General features: G+C 47.3%; 19 non-coding genes across 19 annotated transcripts; 4 read left to right on the forward strand and 15 right to left on the reverse strand.

Annotated features, from left to right (window-relative positions):
• Positions 1 to 7: 7 nt before the first annotated feature.
• trnav-aac (transfer RNA valine (anticodon AAC)) lies at positions 8 to 80 on the reverse strand. Its single transcript has one exon. It is a non-coding gene; the product is annotated as a tRNA-Val (tRNA).
• A 1,607-nt stretch (positions 81 to 1,687) lies between these two features.
• Positions 1,688 to 1,760, reverse strand: trnav-aac (transfer RNA valine (anticodon AAC)). The gene has a single exon. It is a non-coding gene; the product is annotated as a tRNA-Val (tRNA).
• A 582-nt stretch (positions 1,761 to 2,342) lies between these two features.
• trnae-cuc (transfer RNA glutamic acid (anticodon CUC)) lies at positions 2,343 to 2,414 on the forward strand. Its single transcript has one exon. It is a non-coding gene; the product is annotated as a tRNA-Glu (tRNA).
• A 955-nt stretch (positions 2,415 to 3,369) lies between these two features.
• On the reverse strand, positions 3,370 to 3,442 carry trnav-aac (transfer RNA valine (anticodon AAC)). Its single transcript has one exon. It is a non-coding gene; the product is annotated as a tRNA-Val (tRNA).
• Positions 3,443 to 5,054: 1,612 nt separating this feature from the next.
• On the reverse strand, positions 5,055 to 5,127 carry trnav-aac (transfer RNA valine (anticodon AAC)). Its single transcript has one exon. It is a non-coding gene; the product is annotated as a tRNA-Val (tRNA).
• Positions 5,128 to 6,637: 1,510 nt separating this feature from the next.
• trnav-aac (transfer RNA valine (anticodon AAC)) lies at positions 6,638 to 6,710 on the reverse strand. Its single transcript has one exon. It is a non-coding gene; the product is annotated as a tRNA-Val (tRNA).
• A 586-nt stretch (positions 6,711 to 7,296) lies between these two features.
• On the forward strand, positions 7,297 to 7,368 carry trnae-cuc (transfer RNA glutamic acid (anticodon CUC)). Its single transcript has one exon. It is a non-coding gene; the product is annotated as a tRNA-Glu (tRNA).
• Positions 7,369 to 8,316: 948 nt separating this feature from the next.
• trnav-aac (transfer RNA valine (anticodon AAC)) lies at positions 8,317 to 8,389 on the reverse strand. Its single transcript has one exon. It is a non-coding gene; the product is annotated as a tRNA-Val (tRNA).
• Positions 8,390 to 9,995: 1,606 nt separating this feature from the next.
• trnav-aac (transfer RNA valine (anticodon AAC)) lies at positions 9,996 to 10,068 on the reverse strand. Its single transcript has one exon. It is a non-coding gene; the product is annotated as a tRNA-Val (tRNA).
• Positions 10,069 to 11,678: 1,610 nt separating this feature from the next.
• Positions 11,679 to 11,751, reverse strand: trnav-aac (transfer RNA valine (anticodon AAC)). The gene has a single exon. It is a non-coding gene; the product is annotated as a tRNA-Val (tRNA).
• A 1,510-nt stretch (positions 11,752 to 13,261) lies between these two features.
• On the reverse strand, positions 13,262 to 13,334 carry trnav-aac (transfer RNA valine (anticodon AAC)). The gene has a single exon. It is a non-coding gene; the product is annotated as a tRNA-Val (tRNA).
• Positions 13,335 to 13,920: 586 nt separating this feature from the next.
• trnae-cuc (transfer RNA glutamic acid (anticodon CUC)) lies at positions 13,921 to 13,992 on the forward strand. Its single transcript has one exon. It is a non-coding gene; the product is annotated as a tRNA-Glu (tRNA).
• Positions 13,993 to 14,940: 948 nt separating this feature from the next.
• trnav-aac (transfer RNA valine (anticodon AAC)) lies at positions 14,941 to 15,013 on the reverse strand. The gene has a single exon. It is a non-coding gene; the product is annotated as a tRNA-Val (tRNA).
• A 1,606-nt stretch (positions 15,014 to 16,619) lies between these two features.
• trnav-aac (transfer RNA valine (anticodon AAC)) lies at positions 16,620 to 16,692 on the reverse strand. The gene has a single exon. It is a non-coding gene; the product is annotated as a tRNA-Val (tRNA).
• A 1,513-nt stretch (positions 16,693 to 18,205) lies between these two features.
• On the reverse strand, positions 18,206 to 18,278 carry trnav-aac (transfer RNA valine (anticodon AAC)). Its single transcript has one exon. It is a non-coding gene; the product is annotated as a tRNA-Val (tRNA).
• A 1,513-nt stretch (positions 18,279 to 19,791) lies between these two features.
• On the reverse strand, positions 19,792 to 19,864 carry trnav-aac (transfer RNA valine (anticodon AAC)). Its single transcript has one exon. It is a non-coding gene; the product is annotated as a tRNA-Val (tRNA).
• Positions 19,865 to 21,469: 1,605 nt separating this feature from the next.
• Positions 21,470 to 21,542, reverse strand: trnav-aac (transfer RNA valine (anticodon AAC)). The gene has a single exon. It is a non-coding gene; the product is annotated as a tRNA-Val (tRNA).
• Positions 21,543 to 22,128: 586 nt separating this feature from the next.
• On the forward strand, positions 22,129 to 22,200 carry trnae-cuc (transfer RNA glutamic acid (anticodon CUC)). The gene has a single exon. It is a non-coding gene; the product is annotated as a tRNA-Glu (tRNA).
• Positions 22,201 to 23,154: 954 nt separating this feature from the next.
• trnal-aag (transfer RNA leucine (anticodon AAG)) lies at positions 23,155 to 23,227 on the reverse strand. Its single transcript has one exon. It is a non-coding gene; the product is annotated as a tRNA-Leu (tRNA).
• Positions 23,228 to 24,602: the final 1,375 nt, after the last annotated feature.

Genomic DNA, 24,602 nt, shown 5'->3' on the forward strand with positions numbered 1-24,602 from the left:
GCTGCCATGTTTCCACTCGGTTTCAAATCGAGGACCTTTCGCGTGTTAGGCGAACGTGATAACCACTACACTATGGAAACAACAGATGTTCATTTCTTTCCTTAACCTAAGGAAATTTTATGTAGTCTGCCAATTGTCAGTGGCTCATCCTCTCACTGAATCAAATGAGAAATACCAGCAGCTGGCCTCTTTTGCAATGTCGTTATATCCAATGGCTAGCATTGGTTCTTTCTTCAGACGACGTTAATCAAGCACCTGGATACTGACTTCACCACTATCAAATAACTTCCACAGAAGATTTAGAAACACAAAGAGCAACTGCTCTTTTCTTAGCCCAAGAATTCACAAGACCGGAAAACCGCTAAGAAGCATCTACGTCGAGAAGATTGAATATTAAAATCAAGGCGCTTGATTGCGTCTTTTCTTTTGCATAATTTTATTTCTCACATGCTGTTTGGATTCTGAGCCAAATGTAGAACTATTCAGACAGTGAAAACAGACACTTTGTGGAACGTCACACATAGGGTCGGTGTGTGAGGAATAAGAGTGCTACAGAGCACTTTGGCGAAATGTGCCGTGAAGACAAAATGCCTAGCCAGGTCTGACCTGAAGGGGTACTTGTGAGTATTTCTGTATGACAGAGCGCAAAGCACTATTGTGGGGTGGTCCCTGGTGGTCTAGTGGTCAGGATTTGGTGCTCTCACCGCCACGGCCCGGGTTCGATTCCCAGTCAGGGAACTCCAGGGGCGTCGGCTTGGGATTCTTTTTTTTTTTTTTTTCTTTTTTTCCCTCCACTTCCCATTGTGACCCTTTTGGCTAGCTTCTGACTTTTGTGACCTAACCGATGTCCTCCCAGCATTCCCAGTGTAGTTGTGCCCTCAGCTTACTTCTCACTCTTCAGTTTTTCACTCCTGGCCACTAAAACGAGCAACAGGGCATTTTCAAGTCAGCTGCACGACAGCACAGACGTTCCACCTGCATGGGAGAACACAGCGCATTCAGCACGCAGACAGGTCCTATGCGGCCTCTCACAAGAAGGCAGAACGAGTTACGCTGATGTTTTGTTGACGGCGAGACTCTTCATGTTCACATCTCGGAGGGTGATGGGCTTCTATGCCTCAAGAAGACAGCACCCAGCATGGGGCTCCAACCCACGACTCTGAGATTAAGAGTCTCATGCTCTACCGACTGAGCTAGCCAAGACACAGACGCGAGACCTCAGGACCGGCAACTTTCTGATCTGGTTCTTCTCTGAGAAATGCCTTCTGACTCTGAACCCCATAAAGCACAGCGGTGCTCTTGCTCTTGCTGTCTCCTTGCAAAGTCTCTGCTCCGGACAACCGCTAAGAGGCATCTACGTCGTGATCATTGAACATCAAAATCAAGGCGCTGTGCTCTTGCTCTCGCTGTCTCCTTGCAAGGTGTCTGCTCCGGACAACCGCTAAGAGGCATCTACGTCGTAATCGTTGAACATGAAAATCAAGCCGCTTGGTTGCATCTTTTCTTTGGCATAATTTTACTTCTCACATGCTGCTTGAATTATGAGCCAAATGTAGAACGAGTTAGACAGCGAAAACTCACACTTTGTGGAACGTCACGCATTGGCTCGGTGTCTGACACTAACTTGGTTTCTTGGTTTCGGTGGTGTGTAGGTTTTGAAACTTGGGCCAAAAGCTTAAAGCTGCCATGTTTCCACTCGGTTTCAAACCGAGGACCTTTCACGTGTTAGGCGAACGTGATAACCACTACACTATGGAAACAACAGATGTACATTTCTTTCCTTAACCTCAGGAAATTTTATGTAGTCTGCCAATTGTCAGTGGCTCATCCTCTCACTGAATCAAATGAGAAATACCAGCAGCTGGCCTCTTTTGCAATGCCGTTATATCCAATGGCAAGCATTGGTTCTTTCTTCAGACGACTTTAATCAAGCACCTGGAAACTGACTTCACCACTATCAAATAACTTCCACAGAAGATTTAGAAACACAAAGCAACTGCTCTTTTCGTAGCCCAAGAATTCACAAGACCGGAAAACCGCTAAGAAGCATCTACGTCGAGAAGATTGAATATCAAAATCAAGGCGCTTGATTGCGTCTTTTCTTTTGCATAATTTTATTTCTCACATGCTGTTTGGATTCTGAGCCAAATGTAGAACTATTCAGACAATGAAAACAGACACTTTGTGGAATGTCACACATAGGGTCGGTGTGTGAGGAATAAGTGCTACAGAGCACTTTGGCGAAATGTGCCGTGAAGACAAAATGCCTAGCCAGGTCTGACCTGAAGGGGTACTTGTGAGTATTTCTGTATGACAGAGCGCAAAGCACTATTGTGGGGGGGTCCCTGGTGGTCTAGTGGTCAGGATTTGGCGCTCTCACCGCCACGGCCCGGGTTCAATTCCCGGTCAGGGAACTCCAGGGGTGTCAGCTTGGGATTCTTTTTTTTTTTTTTTTTCTTTCTTTCCCTCCACTTCCCATTGTGACCCTTTTGGCTAGCTTCTGACTTTTGTGACCTAACCGATGTCCTCCCAGCATTCCCAGTGTAGTTGTGCCCTCAGCTTACTTCTCACTCTTCAGTTTTTCACTCCTGGCCACTAAAACGAGCAACAGGGCATTTTCAAGTCAGCTGCACGACAGCACAGACGTTCCACCTGCATGGGAGAACACAGCGCATTCAGCACGCAGACAGGTCCTATGCGGCCTCTCACATGAAGGCAGAACGAGTCACGCTGATGTTTTGTTGACGGCGGGACTCTTCATGTTCACATCTCGGAGGGTGATGGGCTTCTATGCCTCAAGAAGACAGCACCCAGCGTGGGGCTCCAACCCACGACTCTGAGATTAAGAGTCTCATGCTCTACCGACTGAGCTAGCCGGGCCAAGACACAGACGTGAGACCTCAGGACCGGCAACTTTCTGATCTGGTTCTTCTCTGAGAAATGCCTTCTGACTCTGAACCCCATAAAGCACAGCGGTGCTCTTGCTCTTGCTGTCTCCTTGCAAAGTCTCTGCTCCGGACAACCGCTAAGAGGCATCTACGTCGTGATCATTGAACATCAAAATCAAGGCGCTGTGCTCTTGCTCTCGCTGTCTCCTTGCAAGGTGTCTGCTCCGGACAACCGCTAAGAGGCATCTACGTCGTAATCGTTGAACATGAAAATCAAGCCGCTTGGTTGCATCTTTTCTTTGGCATAATTTTACTTCTCACATGCTGCTTGAATTATGAGCCAAATGTAGAATGAGTTAGACAGCGAAAACTCACACTTTGTGGAACGTCACGCATTGGCTCGGTGTCTGACACTAACTTGGTTTCTTGGTTTCAGTGGTGTGTAGGTTTTGAAACTTGGGCCAAAAGCTTAAAGCTGCCATGTTTCCACTCGGTTTCAAACCGAGGACCTTTCGCGTGTTAGGCGAACGTGATAACCACTACACTACGGAAACAACAGATGTACATTTTTTTCCTTAACCTAAGGAAATTTTATGTAGTCTGCCAATTGTCAGTGGCTCATCCTCTCACTGAATCAAATGAGAAATACCAGCAGCTGGCCTCTTTTGCAATGCCGTTATATCCAATGGCTAGCATTGGTTCTTTCTTCAGACGACTTTAATCAAGCACCTGGAAACTGACTTCACCACTATCAAATAACTTCCACAGAAGATTTAGAAACACAAAGAGCAACTGCTCTTTTCGTAGCCCAAGAATTCACAAGACCGGAAAACCGCTAAGAAGCATCTACGTCGAGAAGATTGAATATCAAAATCAAGGCGCTTGGTTGCGTCTTTTCTTTTGCATAATTTTATTTCTCACATGCTGTTTGGATTCTGAGCCAAATGTAGAACTATTCAGACAGTGAAAACAGACACTTTGTGGAACGTCACACATAGGGTCGGTGTGTGAGGAATAAGAGTGCTACAGAGCACTTTGGCGAAATGTGCCGTGAAGACAAAATGCCTAGCCAGGTCTGACCTGAAGGGGTACTTGTGAGTATTTCTGTATGACAGAGCGCAAAGCACTATTGTGGGGGGGTCCCTGGTGGTCTAGTGGTCAGGATTTGGCGCTCTCACCACCACGGCCCGGGTTCGATTCCCGGTCAGGGAACTCCAGGGGCGTCTGCTTGGGATTCTTTTTTTTTTTTTTTTCTTTTTTTCCCTCCACTTCCCATTGTGACCCTTTTGGCTAGCTTCTGACTTTTGTGGCCTAACCGATGTCCTCCCAGCATTCCCAGTGTAGTTGTGCCCTCAGCTTACTTCTCACTCTTCAGTTTTTCACTCCTGGCCACTAAAACGAGCAACAGGGCATTTTCAAGTCAGCTGCACGACAGCACAGACGTTCCACCTGCATGGGAGAACACAGCGCATTCAGCACGCAGACAGGTCCTATGCGGCCTCTCACAAGAAGGCAGAACGAGTCACGCTGATGTTTTGTTGACGGCGGGACTCTTCATGTTCACATCTCGGAGGGTGATGGGCTTCTATGCCTCAAGAAGACAGCACCCAGCATGGGGCTCCAACCCACGACTCTGAGATTAAGAGTCTCATGCTCTACCGACTGAGCTAGCCAGGCCAAGACACAGACGCGAGACCTCAGGACCGGCAACTTTCTGATCTGGTTCTTCTCTGAGAAATGCCTTCTGACTCTGAACCCCATAAAGCACAGCGGTGCTCTTGCTCTTGCTGTCTCCTTGCAAAGTCTCTGCTCCGGACAACCGCTAAGAGGCATCTACGTCGTGATCATTGAACATCAAAATCAAGGCGCTGTGCTCTTGCTCTCGCTGTCTCCTTGCAAGGTGTCTGCTCCGGACAACCGCTAAGAGGCATCTACGTCGTAATCGTTGAACATGAAAATCAAGCCGCTTGGTTGCATCTTTTCTTTGGCATAATTTTACTTCTCACATGCTGCTTGAATTATGAGCCAAATGTAGAACGAGTTAGACAGCGAAAACTCACACTTTGTGGAACGTCACGCATTGGCTCGGTGTCTGACACTAACTTGGTTTCTTGGTTTCAGTGGTGTGTAGGTTTTGAAACTTGGGCCAAAAGCTTAAAGCTGCCATGTTTCCACTCGGTTTCAAACCGAGGACCTTTCGCGTGTTATGCAAACGTGATATCCACTACACTATGGAAACAACAGATGTACATTTCTTTCCTTAACCTAAGGAAATTTTATGTAGTCTGCCAATTGTCAGTGGCTCATCCTCTCACTGAATCAAATGAGAAATACCAGCAGCTGGCCTCTTTTGCAATGCCGTTATATCCAATGGCTAGCATTGGTTCTTTCTTCAGACGACTTTAATCAAGCACCTGGAAACTGACTTCACCACTATCAAATAACTTCCACAGAAGATTTAGAAACACAAAGCAACTGCTCTTTTCGTAGCCCAAGAATTCACAAGACCGGAAAACCGCTAAGAAGCATCTACGTCGAGAAGATTGAATATCAAAATCAAGGCGCTTGATTGCGTCTTTTCTTTTGCATAATTTTATTTCTCACATGCTGTTTGGATTCTGAGCCAAATGTAGAACTATTCAGACAGTGAAAACAGACACTTTGTGGAACGTCACATATAGGGTCGGTGTGTGAGGAATAAGAGTGCTACAGAGCACTTTGGCGAAATGTGCCGTGAAGACAAAATGCCTAGCCAGGTCTGACCTGAAGGGGTACTTGTGAGTATTTCTGTATGACAGAGCGCAAAGCACTATTGTGGGGGGGTCCCTGGTGGTCTAGTGGTCAGGATTTGGCGCTCTCACCGCCACGGCCTGGGTTCGATTCCCGGTCAGGGAACTCCAGGGGCGTCTGCTTGGGATTCTTTTTTTTTTTTTTCTTTCTTTCCCTCCACTTCCCATTGTGACCCTTTTGGCTAGCTTCTGACTTTTGTGACCTAACCGATGTCCTCCCAGCATTCCCAGTGTAGTTGTGCCCTCAGCTTACTTCTCACTCTTCAGTTTTTCACTCCTGGCCACTAAAACGAGCAACAGGGCATTTTCAAGTCAGCTGCACGACAGCACAGACGTTCCACCTGCATGGGAGAACACAGCGCATTCAGCACGCAGACAGGTCCTATGCGGCCTCTCACAAGAAGGCAGAACGAGTCACGCTGATGTTTTGTTGACGGCGGGACTCTTCATGTTCACATCTCGGAGGGTGATGGGCTTCTATGCCTCAAGAAGACAGCACCCAGCGTGGGGCTCCAACCCACAACTCTGAGATTAAGAGTCTCATGCTCTACCGACTGAGCTAGCCGGGCCAAGACACAGACGTGAGACCTCAGGACCGGCAACTTTCTGATCTGGTTCTTCTCTGAGAAATGCCTTCTGACTCTGAACCCCATAAAGCACAGCGGTGCTCTTGCTCTTGCTGTCTCCTTGCAAAGTCTCTGCTCCGGACAACCGCTAAGAGGCATCTACGTCGTGATCATTGAACATCAAAATCAAGCCGCTTGGTTGCATCTTTTCTTTGGCATAATTTTACTTCTCACATGCTGCTTGAATTATGAGCCAAATGTAGAACGAGTTAGACAGCGAAAACTCACACTTTGTGGAACGTCACGCATTGGCTCGGTGTCTGACACTAACTTGGTTTCTTGGTTTCAGTGGTGTGTAGGTTTTGAAACTTGGGCCAAAAGCTTAAAGCTGCCATGTTTCCACTCGGTTTCAAACCGAGGACCTTTCGCGTGTTAGGCGAACGTGATAACCACTACACTATGGAAACAACAGATGTACATTTTTTTCCTTAACCTAAGGAAATTTTATGTAGTCTGCCAATTGTCAGTGGCTCATCCTCTCACTGAATCAAATGAGAAATACCAGCAGATGGCCTCTTTTGCAATGCCGTTATATCCAATGGCTAGCATTGGTTCTTTCTTCAGACGACTTTAATCAAGCACCTGGAAACTGACTTCACCACTATCAAATAACTTCCACAGAAGATTTAGAAACACAAAGAGCAACTGCTCTTTTCGTAGCCCAAGAATTCACAAGACCGGAAAACCGCTAAGAAACATCTACGTCGAGAAGATTGAATATCAAAATCAAGGCGCTTGGTTGCGTCTTTTCTTTTGCATAATTTTATTTCTCACATGCTGTTTGGATTCTGAGCCAAATGTAGAACTATTCAGACAGTGAAAACAGACACTTTGTGGAACGTCACACATAGGGTCGGTGTGTGAGGAATAAGAGTGCTACAGAGCACTTTGGCGAAATGTGCCGTGAAGACAAAATGCCTAGCCAGGTCTGACCTGAAGGGGTACTTGTGAGTATTTCTGTATGACAGAGCGCAAAGCACGATTGTGGGGGGGTCCCTGGTGGTCTAGTGGTCAGGATTTGGCGCTCTCACCGCCACGGCCCGGGTTCAATTCCCGGTCAGGGAACGCCAGGGGCGTCTGCTTGGGATTCTTTTTTTTTTTTTTTCTTTTTTTCCCTCCACTTCCCATTGTGACCCTTTTGGCTAGCTTCTGACTTTCGTGGCCTAACCGATGTCCTCCCAGCATTCCCAGTGTAGTTGTGCCCTCAGCTTACTTCTCACTCTTCAGTTTTTCACTCCTGGCCACTAAAACGAGCAACAGGGCATTTTCAAGTCAGCTGCACGACAGCACAGACGTTCCACCTGCATGGGAGAACACAGCGCATTCAGCACGCAGACAGGTCCTATGCGGCCTCTCACAAGAAGGCAGAACGAGTCACGCTGATGTTTTGTTGACGGCGGGACTCTTCATGTTCACATCTCGGAGGGTGATGGGCTTCTATGCCTCAAGAAGACAGCACCCAGCATGGGGCTCCAACCCACGACTCTGAGATTAAGAGTCTCATGCTCTACCGACTGAGCTAGCCAAGACACAGACGCGAGACCTCAGGACCGGCAACTTTCTGATCTGGTTCTTCTCTGAGAAATGCCTTCTGACTCTGAACCCCATAAAGCACAGCGGTGCTCTTGCTCTTGCTGTCTCCTTGCAAAGTCTCTGCTCCGGACAACCGCTAAGAGGCATCTACGCCGTGATCATTGAACATCAAAATCAAGGCGCTGTGCTCTTGCTCTCGCTGTCTCCTTGCAAGGTGTCTGCTCCGGACAACCGCTAAGAGGCATCTACGTCGTAATCGTTGAACATGAAAATCAAGCCGCTTGGTTGCATCTTTTCTTTGGCATAATTTTACTTCTCACATGCTGCTTGAATTATGAGCCAAATGTAGAACGAGTTAGACAGCGAAAACTCACACTTTGTGGAACGTCACGCATTGGCTCGGTGTCTGACACTAACTTGGTTTCTTGGTTTCAGTGGTGTGTAGGTTTTGAAACTTGGGCCAAAAGCTTAAAGCTGCCATGTTTCCACTCGGTTTCAAACCGAGGACCTTTCGCGTGTTAGGCGAACGTGATAACCACTACACTATGGAAACAACAGATGTACATTTCTTTCCTTAACCTAAGGAAATTTTATGTAGTCTGCCAATTGTCAGTGGCTCATCCTCTCACTGAATCAAATGAGAAATACCAGCAGCTGGCCTCTTTTGCAATGCCGTTATATCCAATGGCTAGCATTGGTTCTTTCTTCAGACGACTTTAATCAAGCACCTGGAAACTGACTTCACCACTATCAAATAACTTCCACAGAAGATTTAGAAACACAAAGCAACTGCTCTTTTCGTAGCCCAAGAATTCACAAGACCGGAAAACCGCTAAGAAGCATCTACGTCGAGAAGATTGAATATCAAAATCAAGGCGCTTGATTGCGTCTTTTCTTTTGCATAATTTTATTTCTCACATGCTGTTTGGATTCTGAGCCAAATGTAGAACTATTCAGACAGTGAAAACAGACACTTTGTGGAACGTCACACATAGGGTCGGTGTGTGAGGAATAAGAGTGCTACAGAGCACTTTGGCGAAATGTGCCGTGAAGACAAAATGCCTAGCCAGGTCTGACCTGAAGGGGTACTTGTGAGTATTTCTGTATGACAGAGCGCAAAGCACTATTGTGGGGGGGGTCCCTGGTGGTCTAGTGGTCAGGATTTGGTGCTCTCACCGCCACGGCCCGGGTTCGATTCCCAGTCAGGGAACTCCAGGGGCGTCGGCTTGGGATTCTTTTTTTTTTTTTTTTCTTTTTTTCCCTCCACTTCCCATTGTGACCCTTTTGGCTAGCTTCTGACTTTTGTGGCCTAACCGATGTCCTCCCAGCATTCCCAGTGTAGTTGTGCCCTCAGCTTACTTCTCACTCTTCAGTTTTTCACTCCTGGCCACTAAAACGAGCAACAGGGCATTTTCAAGTCAGCTGCACGACAGCACAGACGTTCCACCTGCATGGGAGAACACAGCGCATTCAGCACGCAGACAGGTCCTATGCGGCCTCTCACAAGAAGGCAGAACGAGTCACGCTGATGTTTTGTTGACGGCGGGACTCTTCATGTTCACATCTCGGAGGGTGATGGGCTTCTATGCCTCAAGAAGACAGCACCCAGCATGGGGCTCCAACCCACGACTCTGAGATTAAGAGTCTCATGCTCTACCGACTGAGCTAGCCAAGACACAGACGCGAGACCTCAGGACCGGCAACTTTCTGATCTGGTTCTTCTCTGAGAAATGCCTTCTGACTCTGAACCCCATAAAGCACAGCGGTTCTCTTGCTCTTGCTGTCTCCTTGCAAAGTCTCTGCTCCGGACAACCGCTAAGAGGCATCTACGTCGTGATCATTGAACATCAAAATCAAGGCGCTGTGCTCTTGCTCTCGCTGTCTCCTTGCAAGGTGTCTGCTCCGGACAACCGCTAAGAGGCATCTACGTCGTAATCGTTGAACATGAAAATCAAGCCGCTTGGTTGCATCTTTTCTTTGGCATAATTTTACTTCTCACATGCTGCTTGAATTATGAGCCAAATGTAGAACGAGTTAGACAGCGAAAACTCACACTTTGTGGAACGTCACGCATTGGCTCGGTGTCTGACACTAACTTGGTTTCTTGGTTTCAGTGGTGTGTAGGTTTTGAAACTTGGGCCAAAAGCTTAAAGCTGCCATGTTTCCACTCGGTTTCAAACCGAGGACCTTTCGCGTGTTAGGCGAACGTGATAACCACTACACTATGGAAACAACAGATGTACATTTCTTTCCTTAACCTAAGGAAATTTTATGTAGTCTGCCAATTGTCAGTGGCTCATCCTCTCACTGAATCAAATGAGAAATACCAGCAGCTGGCCTCTTTTGCAATGCCGTTATATCCAATGGCTAGCATTGGTTCTTTCTTCAGACGACTTTAATCAAGCACCTGGAAACTGACTTCACCACTATCAAATAACTTCCACAGAAGATTTAGAAACACAAAGCAACTGCTCTTTTCGTAGCCCAAGAATTCACAAGACCGGAAAACCGCTAAGAAGCATCTACGTCGAGAAGATTGAATATCAAAATCAAGGCGCTTGATTGCGTCTTTTCTTTTGCATAATTTTATTTCTCACATGCTGTTTGGATTCTGAGCCAAATGTAGAACTATTCAGACAGTGAAAACAGACACTTTGTGGAACGTCACACATAGGGTCGGTGTGTGAGGAATAAGAGTGCTACAGAGCACTTTGGCGAAATGTGCCGTGAAGACAAAATGCCTAGCCAGGTCTGACCTGAAGGGGTACTTGTGAGTATTTCTGTATGACAGAGCGCAAAGCACTATTGTGGGGGGGTCCCTGGTGGTCTAGTGGTCAGGATTTGGCGCTCTCACCACCACGGCCCGGGTTCGATTCCCGGTCAGGGAACTCCAGGGGCGTCTGCTTGGGATTCTTTTTTTTTTTTTTTTCTTTTTTTCCCTCCACTTCCCATTGTGACCCTTTTGGCTAGCTTCTGACTTTTGTGGCCTAACCGATGTCCTCCCAGCATTCCCAGTGTAGTTGTGCCCTCAGCTTACTTCTCACTCTTCAGTTTTTCACTCCTGGCCACTAAAACGAGCAACAGGGCATTTTCAAGTCAGCTGCACGACAGCACAGACGTTCCACCTGCATGGGAGAACACAGCGCATTCAGCACGCAGACAGGTCCTATGCGGCCTCTCACAAGAAGGCAGAACGAGTCACGCTGATGTTTTGTTGACGGCGGGACTCTTCATGTTCACATCTCGGAGGGTGATGGGCTTCTATGCCTCAAGAAGACAGCACCCAGCATGGGGCTCCAACCCACGACTCTGAGATTAAGAGTCTCATGCTCTACCGACTGAGCTAGCCAGGCCAAGACACAGACGCGAGACCTCAGGACCGGCAACTTTCTGATCTGGTTCTTCTCTGAGAAATGCCTTCTGACTCTGAACCCCATAAAGCACAGCGGTGCTCTTGCTCTTGCTGTCTCCTTGCAAAGTCTCTGCTCCGGACAACCGCTAAGAGGCATCTACGTCGTGATCATTGAACATCAAAATCAAGGCGCTGTGCTCTTGCTCTCGCTGTCTCCTTGCAAGGTGTCTGCTCCGGACAACCGCTAAGAGGCATCTACGTCGTAATCGTTGAACATGAAAATCAAGCCGCTTGGTTGCATCTTTTCTTTGGCATAATTTTACTTCTCACATGCTGCTTGAATTATGAGCCAAATGTAGAACGAGTTAGACAGCGAAAACTCACACTTTGTGGAACGTCACGCATTGGCTCGGTGTCTGACACTAACTTGGTTTCTTGGTTTCAGTGGTGTGTAGGTTTTGAAACTTGGGCCAAAAGCTTAAAGCTGCCATGTTTCCACTCGGTTTCAAACCGAGGACCTTTCGCGTGTTATGCAAACGTGATATCCACTACACTATGGAAACAACAGATGTACATTTCTTTCCTTAACCTAAGGAAATTTTATGTAGTCTGCCAATTGTCAGTGGCTCATCCTCTCACTGAATCAAATGAGAAATACCAGCAGCTGGCCTCTTTTGCAATGCCGTTATATCCAATGGCTAGCATTGGTTCTTTCTTCAGACGACTTTAATCAAGCACCTGGAAACTGACTTCACCACTATCAAATAACTTCCACAGAAGATTTAGAAACACAAAGCAACTGCTCTTTTCGTAGCCCAAGAATTCACAAGACCGGAAAACCGCTAAGAAGCATCTACGTCGAGAAGATTGAATATCAAAATCAAGGCGCTTGATTGCGTCTTTTCTTTTGCATAATTTTATTTCTCACATGCTGTTTGGATTCTGAGCCAAATGTAGAACTATTCAGACAGTGAAAACAGACACTTTGTGGAACGTCACATATAGGGTCGGTGTGTGAGGAATAAGAGTGCTACAGAGCACTTTGGCGAAATGTGCCGTGAAGACAAAATGCCTAGCCAGGTCTGACCTGAAGGGGTACTTGTGAGTATTTCTGTATGACAGAGCGCAAAGCACTATTGTGGGGGGGTCCCTGGTGGTCTAGTGGTCAGGATTTGGCGCTCTCACCGCCACGGCCTGGGTTCGATTCCCGGTCAGGGAACTCCAGGGGCGTCTGCTTGGGATTCTTTTTTTTTTTTTTCTTTCTTTCCCTCCACTTCCCATTGTGACCCTTTTGGCTAGCTTCTGACTTTTGTGACCTAACCGATGTCCTCCCAGCATTCCCAGTGTAGTTGTGCCCTCAGCTTACTTCTCACTCTTCAGTTTTTCACTCCTGGCCACTAAAACGAGCAACAGGGCATTTTCAAGTCAGCTGCACGACAGCACAGACGTTCCACCTGCATGGGAGAACACAGCGCATTCAGCACGCAGACAGGTCCTATGCGGCCTCTCACAAGAAGGCAGAACGAGTCACGCTGATGTTTTGTTGACGGCGGGACTCTTCATGTTCACATCTCGGAGGGTGATGGGCTTCTATGCCTCAAGAAGACAGCACCCAGCGTGGGGCTCCAACCCACAACTCTGAGATTAAGAGTCTCATGCTCTACCGACTGAGCTAGCCGGGCCAAGACACAGACGTGAGACCTCAGGACCGGCAACTTTCTGATCTGGTTCTTCTCTGAGAAATGCCTTCTGACTCTGAACCCCATAAAGCACAGCGGTGCTCTTGCTCTTGCTGTCTCCTTGCAAAGTCTCTGCTCCGGACAACCGCTAAGAGGCATCTACGTCGTGATCATTGAACATCAAAATCAAGCCGCTTGGTTGCATCTTTTCTTTGGCATAATTTTACTTCTCACATGCTGCTTGAATTATGAGCCAAATGTAGAACGAGTTAGACAGCGAAAACTCACACTTTGTGGAACGTCACGCATTGGCTCGGTGTCTGACACTAACTTGGTTTCTTGGTTTCAGTGGTGTGTAGGTTTTGAAACTTGGGCCAAAAGCTTAAAGCTGCCATGTTTCCACTCGGTTTCAAACCGAGGACCTTTCGCGTGTTAGGCGAACGTGATAACCACTACACTATGGAAACAACAGATGTACATTTTTTTCCTTAACCTAAGGAAATTTTATGTAGTCTGCCAATTGTCAGTGGCTCATCCTCTCACTGAATCAAATGAGAAATACCAGCAGATGGCCTCTTTTGCAATGCCGTTATATCCAATGGCTAGCATTGGTTCTTTCTTCAGACGACTTTAATCAAGCACCTGGAAACTGACTTCACCACTATCAAATAACTTCCACAGAAGATTTAGAAACACAAAGAGCAACTGCTCTTTTCGTAGCCCAAGAATTCACAAGACCGGAAAACCGCTAAGAAACATCTACGTCGAGAAGATTGAATATCAAAATCAAGGCGCTTGGTTGCGTCTTTTCTTTTGCATAATTTTATTTCTCACATGCTGTTTGGATTCTGAGCCAAATGTAGAACTATTCAGACAGTGAAAACAGACACTTTGTGGAACGTCACACATAGGGTCGGTGTGTGAGGAATAAGAGTGCTACAGAGCACTTTGGCGAAATGTGCCGTGAAGACAAAATGCCTAGCCAGGTCTGACCTGAAGGGGTACTTGTGAGTATTTCTGTATGACAGAGCGCAAAGCACGATTGTGGGGGGGTCCCTGGTGGTCTAGTGGTCAGGATTTGGCGCTCTCACCGCCACGGCCCGGGTTCAATTCCCGGTCAGGGAACGCCAGGGGCGTCTGCTTGGGATTCTTTTTTTTTTTTTTTCTTTTTTTCCCTCCACTTCCCATTGTGACCCTTTTGGCTAGCTTCTGACTTTCGTGGCCTAACCGATGTCCTCCCAGCATTCCCAGTGTAGTTGTGCCCTCAGCTTACTTCTCACTCTTCAGTTTTTCACTCCTGGCCACTAAAACGAGCAACAGGGCATTTTCAAGTCAGCTGCACGACAGCACAGACGTTCCACCTGCATGGGAGAACACAGCGCATTCAGCACGCAGACAGGTCCTATGCGGCCTCTCACAAGAAGGCAGAACGAGTCACGCTGATGTTTTGTTGACGGCGGGACTCTTCATGTTCACATCTCGGAGGGTGATGGGCTTCTATGCCTCAAGAAGACAGCACCCAGCATGGGGCTCCAACCCACGACTCTGAGATTAAGAGTCTCATGCTCTACCGACTGAGCTAGCCAAGACACAGACGCGAGACCTCAGGACCGGCAACTTTCTGATCTGGTTCTTCTCTGAGAAATGCCTTCTGACTCTGAACCCCATAAAGCACAGCGGTGCTCTTGCTCTTGCTGTCTCCTTGCAAAGTCTCTGCTCCGGACAACCGCTAAGAGGCATCTACGCCGTGATCATTGAACATCAAAATCAAGGCGCTGTGCTCTTGCTCTCGCTGTCTCCTTGCAAGGTGTCTGCTCCGGACAACCGCTAAGAGGCATCTACGTCGTAATCGTTGAACATGAAAATCAAGCCGCTTGGTTGCATCTTTTCTTTGGCATAATTTTACTTCTCACATGCTGCTTGAATTATGAGCCAAATGTAGAACGAGTTAGACAGCGAAAACTCACACTTTGTGGAACGTCACGCATTGGCTCGGTGTCTGACACTAACTTGGTTTCTTGGTTTCAGTGGTGTGTAGGTTTTGAAACTTGGGCCAAAAGCTTAAAGCTGCCATGTTTCCACTCGGTTTCAAACCGAGGACCTTTCGCGTGTTAGGCGAACGTGATAACCACTACACTATGGAAACAACAGATGTACATTTCTTTCCTTAACCTAAGGAAATTTTATGTAGTCTGCCAATTGTCAGTGGCTCATCCTCTCACTGAATCAAATGAGAAATACCAGCAGCTGGCCTCTTTTGCAATGCCGTTATATCCAATGGCTAGCATTGGTTCTTTCTTCAGACGACTTTAATCAAGCACCTGGAAACTGACTTCACCACTATCAAATAACTTCCACAGAAGATTTAGAAACACAAAGCAACTGCTCTTTTCGTAGCCCAAGAATTCACAAGACCGGAAAACCGCTAAGAAGCATCTACGTCGAGAAGATTGAATATCAAAATCAAGGCGCTTGATTGCGTCTTTTCTTTTGCATAATTTTATTTCTCACATGCTGTTTGGATTCTGAGCCAAATGTAGAACTATTCAGACAGTGAAAACAGACACTTTGTGGAACGTCACACATAGGGTCGGTGTGTGAGGAATAAGAGTGCTACAGAGCACTTTGGCGAAATGTGCCGTGAAGACAAAATGCCTAGCCAGGTCTGACCTGAAGGGGTACTTGTGAGTATTTCTGTATGACAGAGCGCAAAGCACTATTGTGGGGGGGGTCCCTGGTGGTCTAGTGGTCAGGATTTGGTGCTCTCACCGCCACGGCCCGGGTTCGATTCCCAGTCAGGGAACTCCAGGGGCGTCGGCTTGGGATTCTTTTTTTTTTTTTTTTCTTTTTTTCCCTCCACTTCCCATTGTGACCCTTTTGGCTAGCTTCTGACTTTTGTGGCCTAACCGATGTCCTCCCAGCATTCCCAGTGTAGTTGTGCCCTCAGCTTACTTCTCACTCTTCAGTTTTTCACTCCTGGCCACTAAAACGAGCAACAGGGCATTTTCAAGTCAGCTGCACGACAGCACAGACGTTCCACCTGCATGGGAGAACACAGCGCATTCAGCACGCAGACAGGTCCTATGCGGCCTCTCACAAGAAGGCAGAACGAGTCACGCTGATGTTTTGTTGACGGCGGGACTCTTCATGTTCACATCTCGGAGGGTGATGGGCTTCTATGCCTCAAGAAGACAGCACCCAGCATGGGGCTCCAACCCACGACTCTGAGATTAAGAGTCTCATGCTCTACCGACTGAGCTAGCCAAGACACAGACGCGAGACCTCAGGACCGGCAACTTTCTGATCTGGTTCTTCTCTGAGAAATGCCTTCTGACTCTGAACCCCATAAAGCACAGCGGTTCTCTTGCTCTTGCTGTCTCCTTGCAAAGTCTCTGCTCCGGACAACCGCTAAGAGGCATCTACGTCGTGATCATTGAACATCAAAATCAAGGCGCTGTGCTCTTGCTCTCGCTGTCTCCTTGCAAGGTGTCTGCTCCGGACAACCGCTAAGAGGCATCTACGTCGTAATCGTTGAACATGAAAATCAAGCCGCTTGGTTGCATCTTTTCTTTGGCATAATTTTACTTCTCACATGCTGCTTGAATTATGAGCCAAATGTAGAACGAGTTAGACAGCGAAAACTCACACTTTGTGGAACGTCACGCATTGGCTCGGTGTCTGACACTAACTTGGTTTCTTGGTTTCAGTGGTGTGTAGGTTTTGAAACTTGGGCCAAAAGCTTAAAGCTGCCATGTTTCCACTCGGTTTCAAACCGAGGACCTTTCGCGTGTTAGGCGAACGTGATAACCACTACACTATGGAAACAACAGATGTACATTTCTTTCCTTAACCTAAGGAAATTTTATGTAGTCTGCCAATTGTCAGTGGCTCATCCTCTCACTGAATCAAATGAGAAATACCAGCAGCTGGCCTCTTTTGCAATGCCGTTATATCCAATGGCTAGCATTGGTTCTTTCTTCAGACGACTTTAATCAAGCACCTGGAAACTGACTTCACCACTATCAAATAACTTCCACAGAAGATTTAGAAACACAAAGCAACTGCTCTTTTCGTAGCCCAAGAATTCACAAGACCGGAAAACCGCTAAGAAGCATCTACGTCGAGAAGATTGAATATCAAAATCAAGGCGCTTGATTGCGTCTTTTCTTTTGCATAATTTTATTTCTCACATGCTGTTTGGATTCTGAGCCAAATGTAGAACTATTCAGACAGTGAAAACAGACACTTTGTGGAACGTCACACATAGGGTCGGTGTGTGAGGAATAAGAGTGCTACAGAGCACTTTGGTGAAATGTGCCGTGAAGACAAAATGCCTAGCCAGGTCTGACCTGAAGGGGTACTTGTGAGTATTTCTGTATGACAGAGCGCAAAGCACTATTGTGGGGGGGGTCCCTGGTGGTCTAGTGGTCAGGATTTGGTGCTCTCACCGCCACGGCCCGGGTTCGATTCCCAGTCAGGGAACTCCAGGGGCATCGGCTTGGGATTCTTTTTTTTTTTTTTTTCTTTTTTTCCCTCCACTTCCCATTGTGACCCTTTTGGCTAGCTTCTGACTTTTGTGACCTAACCGATGTCCTCCCAGCATTCCCAGTGTAGTTGTGCCCTCAGCTTACTTCTCACTCTTCAGTTTTTCACTCCTGGCCACTAAAACGAGCAACAGGGCATTTTCAAGTCAGCTGCACGACAGCACAGACGTTCCACCTGCATGGGAGAACACAGCGCATTCAGCACGCAGACAGGTCCTATGCGGCCTCTCACAAGAAGGCAGAACGAGTCACGCTGATGTTTTGTTGACGGCGGGACTCTTCATGTTCACATCTCGGAGGGTGATGGGCTTCTATGCCTCAAGAAGACAGCACCCAGCGTGGGGCTCCAACCCACAACTCTGAGATTAAGAGTCTCATGCTCTACCGACTGAGCTAGCCGGGCCAAGACACAGACGTGAGACCTCAGGACCGGCAACTTTCTGATCTGGTTCTTCTCTGAGAAATGCCTTCTGACTCTGAACCCCATAAAGCACAGCGGTGCTCTTGCTCTTGCTGTCTCCTTGCAAAGTCTCTGCTCCGGACAACCGCTAAGAGGCATCTACGTCGTGATCATTGAACATCAAAATCAAGCCGCTTGGTTGCATCTTTTCTTTGGCATAATTTTACTTCTCACATGCTGGTTGAATTATGAGCCAAATGTAGAACGAGTTAGACAGCGAAAACTCACACTTTGTGGAACGTCACGCATTGGCTCGGTGTCTGACACTAACTTGGTTTCTTGGTTTCAGTGGTGTGTAGGTTTTGAAACTTGGGCCAAAAGCTTAAAGCTGCCATGTTTCCACTCGGTTTCAAACCGAGGACCTTTCGCGTGTTAGGCGAACGTGATAACCACTACACTATGGAAACAACAGACGTACATTTCTTTCCTTAACCTAAGGAAATTTTATGTAGTCTGCCAATTGTCAGTGGCTCATCCTCTCACTGAATCAAATGAGAAATACCAGCAGCTGGCCTCTTTTGCAATGCCGTTATATCCAATGGCTAGCATTGGTTCTTTCTTCAGACGACTTTAATCAAGCACCTGGAAACTGACTTCACCACTATCAAATAACTTCCACAGAAGATTTAGAAACACAAAGCAACTGCTCTTTTCGTAGCCCAAGAATTCACAAGACCGGAAAACCGCTAAGAAACATCTACGTCGAGAAGATTGAATATCAAAATCAAGGCGCTTGGTTGCGTCTTTTCTTTTGCATAATTTTATTTCTCACATGCTGTTTGGATTCTGAGCCAAATGTAGAACTATTCAGACAGTGAAAACAGACACTTTGTGGAACGTCACACATAGGGTCGGTGTGTGAGGAATAAGAGTGCTACAGAGCACTTTGGCGAAATGTGCCGTGAAGACAAAATGCCTAGCCAGGTCTGACCTGAAGGGGTACTTGTGAGTATTTCTGTATGACAGAGCGCAAAGCACTATTGTGGGGGGGGTCCCTGGTGGTCTAGTGGTCAGGATTTGGTGCTCTCACCGCCATGGCCCGGGTTCGATTCCCAGTCAGGGAACTCCAGGGGCGTCGGCTTGGGATTCTTTTTTTTTTTTTTTTCTTTTTTTCCCTCCACTTCCCATTGTGACCCTTTTGGCTAGCTTCTGACTTTTGTGACCTAACCGATGTCCTCCCAGCATTCCCAGTGTAGTTGTGCCCTCAGCTTACTTCTCACTCTTCAGTTTTTCACTCCTGGCCACTAAAACGAGCAACAGGGCATTTTCAAGTCAGCTGCACGACAGCACAGACGTTCCACCTGCATGGGAGAACACAGCGCATTCAGCACGCAGACAGGTCCTATGCGGCCTCTCACAAGAAGGCAGAACGAGTCACGCTGATGTTTTGTTGACGGCGGGACTCTTCATGTTCACATCTCGGAGGGTGATGGGCTTCTATGCCTCAAGAAGACAGCACCCAGCGTGGGGCTCCAACCCACAACTCTGAGATTAAGAGTCTCATGCTCTACCGACTGAGCTAGCCGGGCCAAGACACAGACGTGAGACCTCAGGACCGGCAACTTTCTGATCTGGTTCTTCTCTGAGAAATGCCTTCTGACTCTGAACCCCATAAAGCACAGCGGTGCTCTTGCTCTTGCTGTCTCCTTGCAAAGTCTCTGCTCCGGACAACCGCTAAGAGGCATCTACGTCGTGATCATTGAACATCAAAATCAAGCCGCTTGGTTGCATCTTTTCTTTGGCATAATTTTACTTCTCACATGCTGGTTGAATTATGAGCCAAATGTAGAACGAGTTAGACAGCGAAAACTCACACTTTGTGGAACGTCACGCATTGGCTCGGTGTCTGACACTAACTTGGTTTCTTGGTTTCAGTGGTGTGTAGGTTTTGAAACTTGGGCCAAAAGCTTAAAGCTGCCATGTTTCCACTCGGTTTCAAACCGAGGACCTTTCGCGTGTTAGGCGAACGTGATAACCACTACACTATGGAAACAACAGACGTACATTTCTTTCCTTAACCTAAGGAAATTTTATGTAGTCTGCCAATTGTCAGTGGCTCATCCTCTCACTGAATCAAATGAGAAATACCAGCAGCTGGCCTCTTTTGCAATGCCGTTATATCCAATGGCTAGCATTGGTTCTTTCTTCAGACGACTTTAATCAAGCACCTGGAAACTGACTTCACCACTATCAAATAACTTCCACAGAAGATTTAGAAACACAAAGCAACTGCTCTTTTCGTAGCCCAAGAATTCACAAGACCGGAAAACCGCTAAGAAACATCTACGTCGAGAAGATTGAATATCAAAATCAAGGCGCTTGGTTGCGTCTTTTCTTTTGCATAATTTTATTTCTCACATGCTGTTTGGATTCTGAGCCAAATGTAGAACTATTCAGACAGTGAAAACAGACACTTTGTGGAACGTCACACATAGGGTCGGTGTGTGAGGAATAAGAGTGCTACAGAGCACTTTGGCGAAATGTGCCGTGAAGACAAAATGCCTAGCCAGGTCTGACCTGAAGGGGTACTTGTGAGTATTTCTGTATGACAGAGCGCAAAGCACTATTGTGGGGGGGTCCCTGGTGGTCTAGTGGTCAGGATTTGGTGCTCTCACCGCCACGGCCCGGGTTCAATTCCCAGTCAGGGAACTCCAGGGGCATCGGCTTGGGATTCTTTTTTTTTTTTTTTTCTTTTTTTCCCTCCACTTCCCATTGTGACCCTTTTGGCTAGCTTCTGACTTTTGTGACCTAACCGATGTCCTCCCAGCATTCCCAGTGTAGTTGTGCCCTCAGCTTACTTCTCACTCTTCAGTTTTTCACTCCTGGCCACTAAAACGAGCAACAGGGCATTTTCAAGTCAGCTGCACGACAGCACAGACGTTCCACCTGCATGGGAGAACACAGCGCATTCAGCACGCAGACAGGTCCTATGCGGCCTCTCACAAGAAGGCAGAACGAGTCACGCTGATGTTTTGTTGACGGCGGGACTCTTCATGTTCACATCTCGGAGGGTGATGGGCTTCTATGCCTCAAGAAGACAGCACCCAGCATGGGGCTCCAACCCACGACTCTGAGATTAAGAGTCTCATGCTCTACCGACTGAGCTAGCCAAGACACAGACGCGAGACCTCAGGACCGGCAACTTTCTGATCTGGTTCTTCTCTGAGAAATGCCTTCTGACTCTGAACCCCATAAAGCACAGCGGTGCTCTTGCTCTTGCTGTCTCCTTGCAAAGTCTCTGCTCCGGACAACCGCTAAGAGGCATCTACGTCGTGATCATTGAACATCAAAATCAAGGCGCTGTGCTCTTGCTCTCGCTGTCTCCTTGCAAGGTGTCTGCTCCGGACAACCGCTAAGAGGCATCTACGTCGTAATCGTTGAACATGAAAATCAAGCCGCTTGGTTGCATCTTTTCTTTGGCATAATTTTACTTCTCACATGCTGGTTGAATTATGAGCCAAATGTAGAACGAGTTAGACAGCGAAAACTCACACTTTGTGGAACGTCACGCATTGGCTCGGTGTCTGACACTAACTTGGTTTCTTGGTTTCAGTGGTGTGTAGGTTTTGAAACTTGGGCCAAAAGCTTAAAGCTGCCATGTTTCCACTCGGTTTCAAACCGAGGACCTTTCGCGTGTTAGGCGAACGTGATAACCACTACACTATGGAAACAACAGATTTACATTTCTTTCCTTAACCTAAGGAAATTTTATGTAGTCTGCCAATTGTCAGTGGCTCATCCTCTCACTGAATCAAATGAGAAATACCAGCAGCTGGCCTCTTTTGCAATGCCGTTATATCCAATGGCTAGCATTGGTTCTTTCTTCAGATGACTTTAATCAAGCACCTGGAAACTGACTTCACCACTATCAAATAACTTCCACAGAAGATTTAGAAACACAAAGAGCAACTGCTCTTTTCGTAGCCCAAGAATTCACAAGACCGGAAAACCGCTAAGAAACATCTACGTCAAGAAGATTGAATATCAAAATCAAGGCGCTTGATTGCGTCTTTTCTTTTGCATAATTTTATTTCTCACATGCTGTTTGGATTCTGAGCCAAATGTAGAACTATTCAGACAGTGAAAACAGACACTTTGTGGAACGTCACACATAGGGTCGGTGTGTGAGGAATAAGAGTGCTACAGAGCACTTTGGCGAAATGTGCCGTGAAGACAAAATGCCTAGCCAGGTCTGACCTGAAGGGGTACTTGTGAGTATTTCTGTATGACAGAGCGCAAAGCACTATTGTGGGGGGGTCCCTGGTGGTCTAGTGGTCAGGATTTGGCGCTCTCACCGCCACGGCCCGGGTTCAATTCCCGGTCAGGGAACTCCAGGGGTGTCAGCTTGGGATTCTTTTTTTTTTTTTTTTTCTTTCTTTCTTTCCCTCCACTTCCCATTGTGACCCTTTTGGCTAGCTTCTGACTTTTGTGACCTAACCGATGTCCTCCCAGCATTCCCAGTGTAGTTGTGCCCTCAGCTTACTTCTCACTCTTCAGTTTTTCACTCCTGGCCACTAAAACGAGCAACAGGGCATTTTCAAGTCAGCTGCACGACAGCACAGACGTTCCACCTGCATGGGAGAACACAGCGCATTCAGCACGCAGACAGGTCCTATGCGGCCTCTCACAAGAAGGCAGAACGAGTCACGCTGATGTTTTGTTGACGGCGGGACTCTTCATGTTCACGTCTCGGAGGGTGATGGGCTTCTATGCCTCAAGAAGACAGCACCCAGCGTGGGGCTCCAACCCACGACTCTGAGATTAAGAGTCTCATGCTCTACCGACTGAGCTAGCCAAGACACAGACGCGAGACCTCAGGACCGGCAACTTTCTGATCTGGTTCTTCTCTGAGAAATGCCTTCTGACTCTGAACCCCATAAAGCACAGCGGTGCTCTTGCTCTTGCTGTCTCCTTGCAAAGTCTCTGCTCCGGACAACCGCTAAGAGGCATCTACGTCGTGATCATTGAACATCAAAATCAAGGCGCTGTGCTCTTGCTCTCGCTGTCTCCTTGCAAGGTGTCTGCTCCGGACAACCGCTAAGAGGCATCTACGTCGTAATCGTTGAACATGAAAATCAAGCCGCTTGGTTGCATCTTTTCTTTGGCATAATTTTACTTCTCACATGCTGGTTGAATTATGAGCCAAATGTAGAACGAGTTAGACAGCGAAAACTCACACTTTGTGGAACGTCACGCATTGGCTCGGTGTCTGACACTAACTTGGTTTCTTGGTTTCAGTGGTGTGTAGGTTTTGAAACTTGGGCCAAAAGCTTAAAGCTGCCATGTTTCCACTCGGTTTCAAACCGAGGACCTTTCGCGTCTTAGGCGAACGTGATAACCACTACACTATGGAAACAACAGATGTACATTTTTTTCCTTAACCTAAGGAAATTTTATGTAGTCTGCCAATTGTCAGTGGCTCATCCTCTCACTGAATCAAATGAGAAATACCAGCAGCTGGCCTCTTTTGCAATGTTGTTATATCCAATGGCTAGCATTGGTTCTTTCTTCAGACGACTTTAATCAAGCACCTGGATACTGACTTCACCACTATCAAATAACTTCCACAGAAGATTTAGAAACACAAAGAGCAACTGCTCTTTTCGTAGCCCAAGAATTCACAAGACCGGAAAACCGCTAAGAAGCATCTACGTCGAGAAGATTGAATATTAAAATCAAGGCGCTTGGTTGCGTCTTTTCTTTTGCATAATTTTATTTCTCACATGCTGTTTGGATTCTGAGCCAAATGTAGAACTATTCAGACAGTGAAAACAGACACTTTGTGGAACGTCACACATTGGGTCGGTGTGTGAGGAATAAGAGTGCTACAGAGCACTTTGGCGAAATGTGCCGTGAAGACAAAATGCCTAGCCAGGTCTGACCTGAAGGGGTACTTGTGAGTATTTCTGTATGACAGAGCGCAAAGCACTATTGTGGGGGGGTCCCTGGTGGTCTAGTCGTCAGGATTTGGCGCTCTCACCACCACGGCCCGGGTTCGATTCCCAGTCAGGGAACTCCAGGGGCATCTGCTTGGGATTCTCTTTTTTTTTTTTTTTTTTTTTCCCTCCACTTCCCATTGTGACCCTTTTGGCTAGCTTCTGACTTTTGTGACCTAACCGATGTCCTCCCAGCATTCCCAGTGTAGTTGTGCCCTCAGCTTACTTCTCACTCTTCAGTTTTTCACTCCTGGCCACTAAAACGAGCAACAGGGCATTTTCAAGTCAGCTGCACGACAGCACAGACGTTCCACCTGCATGGGAGAACACAGCGCATTCAGCACGCAGACAGGTCCTATGCGGCCTCTCACAAGAAGGCAGAACGAGTCACGCTGATGTTTTGTTGACGGCGGGACTCTTCATGTTCACGTCTCGTAGGGTGATGGGCTTCTATGCCTCAAGAAGACAGCACCCAGCGTGGGGCTCCAACCCACGACTCTGAGATTAAGAGTCTCATGCTCTACCGACTGAGCTAGCCGGGCCAAGACACAGACGCGAGACCTCAGGACCGGCAACTTTCTGATCTGGTTCTTCTCTGAGAAATGCCTTCTGACTCTGAACCCCATAAAGCACAGCGGTGCTCTTGCTCTTGCTGTCTCCTTGCAAAGTCTCTGCTCCGGACAACCGCTAAGAGGCATCTACGTCGTGATCATTGAACATCAAAATCAAGGCGCTGTGCTCTTGCTCTCGCTGTCTCCTTGCAAGGTGTCTGCTCCGGACAACCGCTAAGAGGCA

Source organism: Brienomyrus brachyistius, chromosome 5, assembly GCF_023856365.1.
Source record: "Brienomyrus brachyistius isolate T26 chromosome 5, BBRACH_0.4, whole genome shotgun sequence".
Taxonomy (NCBI): Eukaryota; Metazoa; Chordata; class Actinopteri; order Osteoglossiformes; family Mormyridae; genus Brienomyrus; species Brienomyrus brachyistius.